Source organism: Synchiropus splendidus, chromosome 18, assembly GCF_027744825.2.
Source record: "Synchiropus splendidus isolate RoL2022-P1 chromosome 18, RoL_Sspl_1.0, whole genome shotgun sequence".
Classification (NCBI taxonomy): Eukaryota; Metazoa; Chordata; class Actinopteri; order Syngnathiformes; family Callionymidae; genus Synchiropus; species Synchiropus splendidus.
The window spans coordinates 5889793-5900892 of NC_071351.1; the positions used below are offsets into that span (position 1 = coordinate 5889793).

Consider the following 11100-nt stretch of genomic DNA (forward strand, 5'->3'; position numbering starts at 1 on the left):
GGGGGGTTAGGCAGGAAAGGGGGAGGCTGGGGTCTCGGTCGAGTCAGAGACGGGCAGGCATGGATTGTCTCGTTCAACATTTGCATTCGCTGTGAAGAGAACCGGGTGAAGGATGCGACCGCAGAGAGATTAACAAGCGAGACAGAGACTGGCGATGGGTCAGAAGGTCCAGGTCTTGGGCACAAAGCGGGCCAGCTCTCTTGAATATTAAAATGCAATTTGATAGAACAAATGCAGGAATTTCAGTTTGTCTTTCCGTCGTCACTGCCTCAACGTCAGGTGGCAGTAGGTAACACAAAGCATCATGGAACAGAACATGTCTTGGGACACGCAGTCCAATTCAGTATCCACCTCCCGAAGCTGAGACTCCAGACAACAAAGCCGGCCTGGATTTATTACTCCACTCCCAAACGTTTGGAAGATCGCTTACATTTGGGGACCACCACGAATGACGCTCTGCATCTTCAACCCCCCTGGGGCAGGTTTGATCAACGGCACTGATTCATCTACCTTTCAAAGCCTTCTCCTATGTTCAGGACCCTAAATAAAGACCTGGGTATTGATCTGAAAACACTGGCCCACTCAGACTGGCGTGAGGTGTGGGAGGGGTCCCAGGAGATCTTTATTAGCGTGCTCGTAAAAGTGCCACACACTTCTTAAAAAGCAGGCTGTGAACCCCACCCTCACGCCCAGCGGCTCTTTGTTGGTCGGAGCTGGATGTTCAGCGTTGCTCCCTCCGGAGTCATAATCAGCCGCCTGCTGAGCCAGCTTTTTTAGCTCCCGCCTGAAGCCTCTTTACCCTTTAGTGCTGGGGATCCACCCCCACAACCTCCTAATGGTATGTGTGTATAACATTTACTCTCATCCATCTTCCCCGTTTCATCCGCCTCCCCGGAGTTCCCAGAAACGTCGGCATCAGCAGCTGCGAGGAGTCGGAACGCCGGGAAATTGAAGCCTGGCTATTCATGTGGCTTTTGGAAGCGGGCGGGATTGAAGTCTTTGTCTACGTTGATTAAATGACCGCCACTCGAGCGACACTTGTCGGAATGATTCGGCGGAGGAAGAGACACGGATCACCTCTCGAGATCTGTGCTTCAAAGACCCTTTTGTTTACCAGGACTCGGATTCAGCGGGAAGGAAATTAACATATAAATGCAGCCGGAGGCGAATCACACTTGTTACCTACTGAACCTCAAAGACAAAAAGTACTGTACCAGCGAACCCGAAGAGGGTTCTTTGCTCTGGATCAGACAAGACGACCAGGTATTTTATTGGCTCCCTTTCCAAACTGAATCCTCGTCTTTCCTGCTCTGGATGGAGATGCGGTGGTGGCGTCGCTGGTCAGGGGGCCGCTAACATGAGGACACCCAGGCTGGTCTACAGTTAGGGACCCGGTACTCGGCATGTTAGAATCATTTGGTTCGGTCATTTGAGTGATAGCTATGGTTCCACAGGCCTGGAGAGTGTTAGCTACACGCTACATCTGTGACAGAGCCATGTTTCCCTGCGGTTGCATCACAGCACCATCGACATCATGGAAGAGAAGACGTCCTCGGCTGCGTCTGCTGACTCGTCATGATCACCCCCAAACTTGTCTTGTGTCTCTGATTTCTAAGCCTCTTGTATGTCGCTGCCAAATTTGGCCTGATCTCCTACATTTGCATTCACGTGGATTGTGTGGTGGAAGCAATCTCTTTAGAGCCGTTGTTGTCACCACTGCAGGAGGAAAGAAGCAGATTTCACGCTGCGGATTAATGCGCGATCCCCTAATGATGACTGCGGAGCGTGACGCCAAAGTGACACCGCAGATGACGTGTGCCGAGACGACAACCTCGAAATCATAACCAACAAGCTCCTGAAAATCACCAGCCAGCTTGAATGCAGCATGGCCTCAGGAGGCTTTGGAAGGAGACGGAAGCGCAGCCAGGCAGTGGCCCTCAGAACCAGCAGGAGTCATCCAAGCAGGCCAGAACTGTCCTAAAGCCGAACACCTGTCGCTCCCTTGCCCTCGCAAGTGGGACGCTCATGAGGCATCTGCACTGCAACCAGAGTGACACCAAGCTGAAGGTCTTACAGTCCCAGGTTTTGCGACCATTTTTGTGAGTTTATGTATCCCATCTTTGGAACATCTGCTCCTCCTACACACAAACACACACACTTCAGACTCACGCCACACGGGACTCTTCAACGCGTTGTTGTGCCCCCCCCTCCTCCGCCCTCGGCCTTGTGCGCACTCACAATCCAAAACACATATAGACACAAATCATGGCGCCGTTTCATCCTCCGCCCTCGCTTCCTCTGATAGTTTTCACATTAAATTGGAGGTTGAATCCTGCGGCGCGACTCCCCCTTTCCCCCGTCACTCCCCCTCCTCTCCAGCAGGCACGAGAAGCTGCGTGTTCACCTCATCATTGCTGTCTGTCAGGCTGCATTACCATAAATCTGAATTGTAAAATCCCACAGCGGCGGGGAATCCTCCACGGGATGAGAAACACAAACTGGGAGTGTGTGTGTGTTAGAGAGAGAGAGAGAGAGAGAGAGAGGGAGCGATGGTGGGTAACACACAAACACACGCTTGGGGACTGTGACCAACACGCCATTGATAGACACAACTGCCACCGCACACACATCTGTCCAGCATCTCCTTGTCTTGGCTCGGATCGCGATGGCAGCAGCCAAATCAAAGCAGGTGAGCGTCCCGGTCACGTGTGAGCTGATCTGACTGGCTGGTGTGAGGGGTGCAGTCTGGGGATCCAGCATGACTGAGCAGGAATTTGGGGGGTCCTGAGAGGATCAGTCATGTCCTGTCACTCCGTCACATCCTTCAAGGCCATGTGACTGAGAGGCTCACACAGAGAGTCAGGTTTGGGTGCTTTGACCCACGTGGTCCAGCAGCCGTGTGCACGGATGATTCTGCGCTGATCTCATTACATAAGAGTCGCTGAAAGGGGCGGGGCTGCAGGGGGTTGATGATCCTGTCAGTGGTTGTACACCCTGGTTTGGACCCAGCTCAACCCAAATCCAGACTGCTGGTGAGACAAACCCCTCAGACAGTGACCGGCCGAGACAGACCACTGGATCAAAGTGGTCCAGACACGGACGCCAGAGGCTGGGTTCCAAGTGCTGCTCCCTGCTGGACACCTGTGAACCAGAAGGAATTCACTGGAGTTTCAGGTCCAGAACCAAACCAGAGTGGGAGAGGAGCCTGAAGCAGCTCAGCTCGGGCAGCCGAGCTGAGCTTAGCGTGTTTGTCGAGTTTACTGTGTGAGCAAACCTGCCGTGTGTGTTCTGATGGGCGTGTCCGTTTGATGTTGACCATCACTCTGTTTGTGTCCGCCGGGGTGTGTGCTCTGTTGACGCTGCAGTGTGTGTCCGTGTTGACTGACGTGTGTTAGGTCTCATGTGTTCTGCTGCAGTTTGTGTGCTGGTTTGTCTCCATCACACCACAGTTGTGTTCCGGCCATGCAGCTGCCGTGTTTACGAGAGAAGAGCTGAGTCGGTACTTTTCCTCCTCTGACTCCTTCCTTCCGCCAAGCGCGCTGGAGAATGTGGCGACGGAGGGAAAGCGGCCGACCGCCCGCGGCTGCTGCTGACTCTTCATCATGGCTGCCAAAGCTTCTCTGGGAGCCGGCGGTCTGTGTGGTCGAGAGGAAAGTTCGGACTCTGCCAGCCGGGATTCCAAAAGTGACCTCTGATTTATTCAAGTTTTATGCGGCTGAGCTTCCTGGTTTATTGCCTCCCCGCTGCTCCCCTCTCCATTGTTCTCTCTCTCTCTCGCTCTTTCTGGGATGGCGTCCCAGTCCTCCACAATAAAACAGATGCTAATTTTAATCATCTCATGAGCCGAGATCAAACCCTCCCGCTGCGCTCGCCGAAGTGCGGGATCATCCCGCTCGCTCGTCGACGGTTTGATCAGGAGAGTTATTTCTGCTTCCTGAAGGTTCTGAACGTGCCGACGGATGAAAGATGACGGTGGCAGAGGGAGAGTGGGGAGTTTTGTTTCCTCCAGACGGTGCTTAGCTATCAAACACAAGTCAACACTGGCACAGCCCAGGCCAAGCACACACACGCTCACATCCTGTTTGTCAACAAGTTGACACCAATCCAAGCAGATTGTTACACTTCACGTCCAGTTAAGAAGCCATTGCTGAGCATGTCGAGGCCAGCGAGACAGCAGCCTGGGTGAGGGCCGCGTCAGATGGCATCAGTCAACAACACCTCTCTGTAGACAGCAGTGACGTGACAACGCTCATTGATATTGTCTTGGTTCTGAACACATTGTAAACCACGTCCACATGACAGAGACGAGCGGCGCTGTGGCAACACGAGCACACGGCATCAGATGTTTGGACTGACCAACCTCTCAGGAGGCCGGAGCTCCCTCCGCTGCCAAACCAGAGTGCGCCGCCAAGAGCAGAGAAACTCTCTCTGCCTCTGACTGTGGATGTCACTAACGTGGAACGCAAATTCCGAAGCCGACAGTCTGACTAAAAATAGAAACAATGAGATGTTGCATCACGCACTGGCTGATCAGAGAACACTATTGATCAGCTCAGCCGAGGTCACTGAGTGGAGGAGTGCTGGGGTGTCACGGTCGCGTGGCCTGGTCGGGTCACCAGGAGCTGAACAAACTTCTCCTCTCTTCCTGGTTCAGATCAGGTCGTCCTGTTTCCTCCATGATAACAAGCGGAAAGTCCAAGCCGAGACGTAAAAACTCCTCGTGAGCAGGAAAACATGCAGCAGCCAAGAGAAAGTTCCTGGCAGTCTGCAGCCACCGGCAACAGGAACTGGATCCGGGCTGGTCCTCTCAGAGGTCACCAAGAGGTCAGACGAGATCCCACTTCTCTCCCCTGACCGTCCTAATCGACGGCTTCTGAGGGGAGCACCGTGACAGGAACATCCTCGTCCCTGTGGTAACCATGGCAACAGTGATGTGGGGGGGTGAGCTGGAGCTTTTCTGCTCGTTTTCCACTTTGGGGCTGCGACACATGTGCAACGCAGCCAAACAAACACACACATGCCGTCATCTGCTCCCGGCAGCTGCCCCTTGGCAGAGCCCCCTCACCTTCCCCCTCCCTCTCCCATCCGTCCCGCTCGCCTTTGTTGCTCACTTGTTGTCAAGTTTGTGTGAGGGGCGTTAATTGATTATCGACGGTGCGACATTGACTTCTGTTCGAACGTGACGGAGAGCGAGCTGGGGATGGGTTTAAGGTCGAGTCCCAGCACGCTGAGCCGCAGCTCCTCTTTCTCACCGTCACATTTGTTTAGCGTTGAAACTGCCACCATTTATTTAACATTGTTTACACTACATTCTTAAGAAAACTTAAAATAAAAATAGAGCATGTTTCTGACATACGCTTGATACGATTATTTTATTAAATTGTGAGGCTGCAGCACAAGGTTCAAGAAATTATGGGATGGACTGAGAGACCAGATCTCTTTCCCGAGTAAAGCTGAGTGTGTTGGGGGTTTCCCTGAGGTGAGGGTGCGAGGTAGGGATGGGGGGTGAGGGAGACATGCTCGCTTAAATTCCTTTATTCCCTCCGCTTTCATTTTCTGTCCATCTCCATCTGCTGGACCAGCCAAGCTTTTGTTTCAGTGATCTGGCTGGCCTCTCTGGAGCAGTGTGAGGTCCATGCTCACTGGCCACCACCAAGGAGGCGGCTGATCTACCCTGGCAGAGTGAGCAACAGAGTCCCGCGGGTCCCTGGCTGAGAGCGAAAGAGTCTTGTTAAACTTCAGGGAGTCATTCATTCACCAATGGTTTTTAATTCGGCAGGTTCTGCACTTTTCCACTGTATCATGACTGCAGCAGCTGCAGGACAAATCCAGATGCAGCAGTTGTAATGTCCACTGGAGGGCACCCTGGCATTGCTCTCACAGTTGACCAGGTTTAACCGCTCTAGCATGGCTGCTCTTCTTCAACACACTAAACCACTGCTTGCCTCTGAGAAAGGAAGTCAGGTGTGAAATGCAGGAAGTGCTGTCTGGCCCACAGCAAGTGTAATATCCGTTCATGTGCTTCATGTCAGGCAGGAAGTCAGGGAGTCATTTATAAACCAAACTCCAGTGGGTGGGCAGCCGCAGCACCGCCTACAGGCTGCAGCACAGAACACAAGCCTGCAGTGAAAGTGGTGCCTGGGTTGTCCAGATCGAAATCTGTGTTGCAACAGCTGGTCAGTTGAGAAGTTCAGAGAGCAGAGCCAGAGAGGGGGAAGCAGGGGGGAGGAGGGGAGATGTGAGGGGCTACATTAAAACAAACACTCACTCTGTGTTTGTACACTCCAGCTGATAAGAGTGTGAGTCACTCACAGTTGTGTTTCCATGAGTGTGTGTGTAACATAGATGTGGGACGGGGAGGTGTGTGCGTGTGTGTTGGGGGCCGCACTTATTAAGAAATAGGTCAAGGATTCTGCTTCTGTGCGCAGCGACTTGTCAAAATCTCTCAAGCTAAACTGCGGTGAGGCCTGCAGCCTCCAGGGGGGGCGATAAAGGAGAGCGAGGAGACGCTGGTGTCCACATACACACACACGCGCTCGATGGCTGGCGATCACAACCCTGAGCAGCGGACAGTTGTTATAATTAGCTCATCGTCTTGGGACTCTAAGGAGCAGAGGTGTCAATCATCCTGCTGGTGGTTGCCATGCCGACGGTCAACAAGTCAGACTCGTCTGATCAATCTACTCTGGACAATCCTGGAGCTGGACGTCGCCGCAGCTCAGTCTTGATTCAAGCGAGTCACTCAGTGAGTCGTTTTTGCTCATCGGTAGGAAGGAATCATGAGTCAGAGTAGGAATCGCTCGAGTCCTTCTGACTTCCCAAACCTCTGTGCCAGGTGGAGTCTCCTCAGAGAGGACAAACTCGGAGTCTCTCATGGCTGACTTCAACCAGACCAGTCACACAGGAGCCCGAAATGAAAAAGGCTCAGAAGAGCGAGGGTCCGAAGTGTTTGGCTCTGGGCAGAACGGACGCTCCCGCAGCAGATGCAGCGTATTCTCATGCTAATGCCATGTTGCCGCTCAAGACAACATTTATTCTCGAGGCGTCTGCTGTCTGTCGCGCCGAAACAGAGGAGGAAGATTTGTGGCTGCATCTGCTGGACCGGACCGGAGCGAGCCGGCGCTCAATCTGGAGAGCAGACGGATGCCAAGTGCAGCGGCCGACTGAAACCAGGACATAAGTTAGGTTTCATCTGACTGACAAAACCGTCACCACAATTACCCCGGTCTGCAGGATGCCTTCAGGTACTCTCAAACTGGATGAGCATTTTTTTAACTTGACATTAGAGTGGGTCAGAGCTACAAGTCCCTGAAGGCATCAGAAGATGACCTGGCATAAGATTCCAACATGTCATTAGATGCACCATTTTTGACAAAATTATTCGAATGAGGAGATTCCTACTTTCATTTCAATCCATAACTGCACATAACAATGAAAGGCAATCGTGGAAGACCCTGAAGGCATCACTTTAATGGTAAAGATGTAAATAACTGTGATGCTTGTATCAAGAATACGCAGCTATTCAAGCATGTTAAATGGACTAGAAAAGGTCCCTGAACACACCATTAAAGCAGCTCACCAAAAGAATATCACACTTGAGAAGATTCATAAAAATGTCTTGCAGTTTATGGGTCCCTGGAGGCATCTTTGGGGAACACTGATTTTAATATTTCCAATGTTTATTCTAGATACTTCATTTTTATTACAGACCAGAAAGAGTCCCTGAACGCAACATTTAAAGTGCAAATTCAGTCTCGATGCGCATCATATGAGTCCCTGAAGGCAACATTTCAGAACAAAAACATATCTTCCGCAATATTATCCACAAAGAGTTATAAACAGACCGAAAGAGGTTCCTGAACGCAACATATATCGATTAAAACATCACAATCGTCTTTGAAAGGTAGGGGACCTTGAAGGCAGCAATGATTCAGTTCACTTATAGGCAGTCATTGAGGAAACAAAATACATCCTTGAAGGCACCATTTGGAGCTAAAATAATCGGCCACACTTATAAAATATGCCACAAGAGTCCCATAAGGTTCTTGAACACACCATTGAAACTTGTAACAGCAGGGCTCAGCAGGATTTAAAGTCGGGTGCCATGTTGAAGGGCAAGGCATCAGGTCCCTGGAGGCACCAGTGTACGTCCAGTCCACTTTTTTCTCGTGAAACACCAAAAGGTCACAGGATTCTGGCTTTGACAATTGGCTGGCAGGGTCCCTGAAGGTATCATGTTGAACGCAGTTTTAGTTAAGTCCCCGAAAGCATAACATACGCCACAACTCATCAATTAAAAACACATTTTCTAAAGTTTTCAGATTTTTACATTGGGATCACAATTTGAGGATCTGATTCGACTCTAATGTGGGCTGAACCCAAGAAATAACACCAGATAGGGCACTGAACGCATCATTACTATCGCGTAAGCTCGAAGGAACTCACGTCAGGGAAAGAGTCCCCTTTAGAGTGAATTGTTGATGGCAACATCTATCAAAATGTAGAGTCAAATACACCAATTGCACCGAAAGAGTCTGAATTCTCAAATATCAAAAAGCTTTGTGAGTTAGTAACAGGACGTTTGACATCCCTAAATGCATCAATGACACTGTTGAGCTGGTTCCTCCTTTTTTAAAATCTAAAACGGTAATAGTTGAAAAAGAAAAAGGAAAAAAAGGAGATATATATATATATATATATATATATATATATATATATATATATATATATATATATATATATATATATATATATATATTCCCTGGGTATAGAATCATGACAAACGTGTCAGTGAACGCATCACCTGTCAAAGCTCTGACAGCCGTGAGTTTCAAGTGTTTGTATATAAACGATGTAACGCATCATTTAAACCCCAATTCACAAGAGATAAAGATCTGTATCGAGACATGAACGCAGCAAATTCCTTCACTCTCACTTGTCTGTGTCAAGTGTTCTTTCATTAGACTGATAAAGAAGATAGATTCAATTAACACCCGCTAGTTCAAACCAGCCCCTGAACGCATCGTCTTACTAGTAACTCGTAAAATATGGATAAAGCCTGATAGAAATTCCGAAATCGCGCTGACGAGACAGTTTGGGAATCCTGTGCGATGTTTAATTCATCCCTCAGACTCATGAGCTCCTGTCCTCGCCACATCTTTCATTCATTCACCACATTTGGGAGCGTGGACGAGCTGCAGCCTCCCCAAAAATCCGAGCGTCTCCGCAGACATGCGGTCTGCGCCGCGCTCCAGGCGGGATTCGAACAGAAATTTGCGCCGATCACTCACCTCGCCGCGTCCCTGCGGTCCCGCTGCTCCCCGGAGCGGAGCCACCGGCTCATCCGCGGGGGCACCGAATAGTCCAGGTCCGTGAGAAGCTCCAGAAAAACCACTTGTTCCAGGACTCAGTCAGTCGGTTCATTCGCTCGCTCGTGGATCGGATCCCCGCGGAAAGGCAGGATCAGTACAGAGCTAACATTCCGTCGGTTGGAAGTCCAGCTGCGGGGGAAGAGGTCGAGCTCCGCGCTTCATCTCCCGGCTGAGAGCCGCGGCGTGGCGTCTTCACTGGATCTCCGGCGGACTGACACAGCTCAGCGGCTCCATCGGTGTACAGTAGCGAGAGAGCGTGTGTGTGTGGGAGAGAGAGAGTGCGTGTCAGTGAAAGTGTGCAGGAGAGAGTGAGCCACTGACACACGTTCAAACCCAGCCCCCTTTCATCCTGGGGTTCGGTTTCCGCCCCAAAATACACGGAATCAAATATTAACATTTGAACTGCCACTCCTCTTTCTCTGTCCCAGCTACACAGGGTGGGAGGCGGAGGCGGCTCCGGACAGACTTTCAACATCATCAACTCGCCTCCTGATTTGTTTAAGCTGTAATAATAATAATAATAATAATAATAAAACAAACGAGCGACATCACATTTTTGTCTCCAGAAACTGTCTTTATGAGCTGAATATTCCAAAATATTTACATAAGAGGAGAAAACCTATTATGGAGTTTAGAGTGAAGACGCAGCTTTCTGTGAGAACACTGACACCCACAGGCGGAGGAGAGAAACTGCAGCTGCACCGTTGGCATGGACCAGTCTTGAGGATGACGAGGGTCTCACAGACAAATGATGGCACCTGACCACATGAGCAACACCTCCACACGCAGCAAGTCTCTGCGACCAGGAGGGCAGTCCCAGCTCTCCGGGGTCAGACAGTCATGAATAATGAGTGAGTCTAACTAAAGTGAGGTCAATCGCTGGAGGGCAGCCATATTGGGATTCTGCTCCTGTAATCTGATCCAGACTCCGGGGACGTTTGGAGAGTCTGCGGCCCGGACGTTGCAGACATGATAGCAACAGTAAGAGGCTCACTGTGAGCAGTGCGCCTCTCAACAGGTGCGTGTCCTCGTTTCAGGCCCACGCCGTCTGTGTTTGGCGGCGCCGCTGCCTCCGAGCAAGGACGCGCCGACGGATAAACCTCAATAAGCAAACACATCAGCGTCACCTCATCTCCAGAGATCAGCTCTCAGAGGAAATTAACCGATATTTTAATTTCACTGCGACCAATCGTGCCGCCACAAGAAGAAGAAGAGAGGGGCGGCAGCTCAGCCGAGCCGCAGTTCAGTGTTTCCCTGCTGCCGACACTGCGAGCTGCCATCCCTGCGCTGATGGCTACGTACATTTCTCTGGTTTGATGTTTTCATAGGCACACAACTTCACAAAACAGGTCATGACAACACAAAAAACTATGACTTGAATCACATGACCATCGCACCGTTGGCTGCTGTCAGGGGTCAAAGGTCAGAGTTGTCATGTTCCCTCGTGATGCCTTCAAAGCCCTCCACAGGTAATAGGAATTATCAGCATCACAGGAGTGACATCTTTGAAAGCTTCCAGTTCTGAGTGAAAACACTTTGATCGGGTCGCGGCGGCAGCGGCGCTACACACACACGCTCGGCCCATATCTCTCCACGCACACACCTGAGCGCTCACTGATAAACACAATCGTCTCATCAGTAATTAACCTTTTCACTCAAACACCTCGTCTCCACTGTCAAACCTGCTCCCGCGTGTCAACACAGATATACGTCCACCAGGGGGCGGGGG

At 50.7% G+C, this 11100-nt stretch overlaps 1 protein-coding gene across 1 annotated transcript in view; it reads right to left on the reverse strand.

Annotated features, from left to right (window-relative positions):
• plxna2 (plexin A2) overlaps window positions 1-9631 on the reverse strand; it is a 75698-nt gene extending 66067 nt beyond the window's left edge. Inside the window, exon 1 of the mRNA XM_053848858.1 lies at window positions 9291-9631. The gene's annotated coding sequence lies outside the window, so the exon portion shown is untranslated. The remainder of the gene's footprint in view (window positions 1-9290) is intronic.
• Between the last annotated feature and the right edge of the window lie 1469 nt (window positions 9632-11100).